The following is a 2,233-nucleotide window of genomic DNA, read 5'->3' as shown; positions in this document are numbered from 1 at the left end:
CTCTCTGCAATGTGAATACACCAGTTAAAGCCATCTCCTGCGTGTGTGCTTCTATTTGATATGTAGTTACAGAGACACAACGCAGACTGACATTTGAGTACAGAAGTGATGACCATAAGTTTCTCTATTCCTCCAACCCTGAGACAATTTTAGATCCAGATTCTTTGTTGTTCTCACAGTTCCAGTCCAAGAAATGCATTTGTCTCTTTCACATTTTGCAAGGGACATGTAAGAAACGGCAAGAAGAAAATACACAGATATAACTGTTAGTAAAAATTTTATTGGTGGCTTATTATACAAATGCCCCAAGTGAAGATGCTGTACCTATCTGTACGCAATGCATCAAGGACTGCTCACTTGGAATAACTTTACAATTGACTTAAATTGTGGTGCTCCTGTCAATATTGTAATGTCATTATGGGTGCAGTAAGAATTAGGCTGAGTGATGACACCTGACAGCTTTACAAACATTTGTAGAATGTAGAAAGGCACCAACTCTATGAATTAATGTATACTCCAATATAATTTCGGAATTAACCTTCTTACATTGCATAAACAACTGATTAACACATGCTTACAAACTGCATTACATTCCAACAGTTGTCACATTCTCTCATGACTCATGCCGTCCTTTTCGTGGATGCAGACTTCTGGGCAGCATGAGCACATTTCAGATTGGCATCATGCACCGCATCCCACATCAATAGCAGTTCGAAAGGCCGAAAACGGTGCACTAGCAGCAACTCACGGTAATAGCAAGGATTGAAAGAGTCATCCTGGGTTGAAGGAACCCTGACTCCAGCTGTCCTGAATCCGCTATGGGAGCGTGGGGCTAGTCCAGTCTTGGCCAGACACATCCCCCAAAAGACATCATCAATGGGGTATAGTTCAAGGTCTTGGGCTATCTGGTAAATGATGTGAGCTGTATACACAGACATAAGTATGCCCGCTCCACTAACGTATGGTGGGTACGACTTGATGGTGGTCACTATTTCTGGCACATAATACTTGCTCGACTTCTGGCGATTGGGCCCAAACCCATAAACGAGATGGCCCACAAACAGGTGTTGGTGAACCTTCATGCCTAGCAAGTAATCAACCATGTTATCGGTGTTGGCAAAGACATCATCATCTCCATTGAAGATGAATTTAGCACTGGGGCAAAATTCACTGACCCACTGCAGCAACTTGTATTGTTTGAGGGTGAGGTTGAAAAAGGTATCCAAGAAATCCCATTGTAGGACATCTCTGTGTTCTCTGTTTTCCATGGCTAAAAGCTGATTCAATTTCCTCCTTTCCTTTTGGTCAGGAGAGACACCAGAGATAAAGACTCTCTTAATTAGGACCCCATTGAATTCGCGTTCTCTGCCCCAGGTCTTCCTTACCATTTCCCGCCGATCCTGGTTGAAAGGGTGAGATTTGATCACCAGGAGCAGGAAGACATTCTGAGATCCTTCTCGACCACCACATTTGTCTGGGACATTTTGAATCATGTTAAATTCTCGACAGTGTTTATACATCAAGAAGTTTTTTATGTGCTCTTTCTCTTGATGAAATGAGGACAGGTGCAACAATGTCCTGTTCGCGTGGCACTTTGGCTTGAGCACTGATTCAGTTGCATCAGCAGTAACAACCTTGGGTAAATCTTTGCGATGAACAGTTTCTGCAACATCATCAGTCTCTCGACGTTGGTCATTATCCCAGAACACGAAGAACAATCCCAGAGTAAGCAAAACACCCAGCACTACTTTCTCATTGAATCGCCGACGTGTACTCATCTTTCACCTGAAATAGAGAAAACAAATGGATTAATTCAAAGAAAACTTTACATTTACATGATGCTTGAGAAGAATGGGAAGTTTAAACTGTAATGAGTTTCACTAATGCTTTGTAATATTGACCTCAAAATGGTGATAAGGTAAGGAATAGGGAAGGCTCTACACACTGTTGAAAGTTTAATTAACCTGAAGCATTCCATCCCAGCAGAAAAAGAAATCTACCTATAGGATACCATCTCTGTCATTAAACTGAAAATCGCATAGTTTTTTTCTGGGCCTTAAAGGTATATGATTCCAAAGGGTTTATTCCACCTCGCTTCACAGGTCTCATCACTCCTCCCGGGGCTTAAACTGAACTGAGACATAGAGCAATATAGCACAATGCAGACATTTTGGCCCATGATGTTGCACCGAACTTTTAATCTGCTCCAAGATCAATTGATCCCTACTCTCTC

At 41.9% G+C, this 2,233-nt stretch overlaps 1 pseudogene; it reads right to left on the bottom strand.

Annotated features, from left to right (window-relative positions):
• Nucleotides 1-365: 365 nt before the first annotated feature.
• LOC140723710 (N-acetyllactosaminide beta-1,3-N-acetylglucosaminyltransferase 3 pseudogene) lies at nt 366-1,778 on the bottom strand (annotated as a pseudogene).
• Nucleotides 1,779-2,233: the final 455 nt, after the last annotated feature.

The sequence above is a fragment of the Hemitrygon akajei genome, unplaced genomic scaffold, assembly GCF_048418815.1.
Source record: "Hemitrygon akajei unplaced genomic scaffold, sHemAka1.3 Scf000129, whole genome shotgun sequence".
In the NCBI taxonomy this organism is placed as follows: Eukaryota; Metazoa; Chordata; class Chondrichthyes; order Myliobatiformes; family Dasyatidae; genus Hemitrygon; species Hemitrygon akajei.
This window is presented reverse-complemented; position numbering and strand designations above follow the sequence as displayed.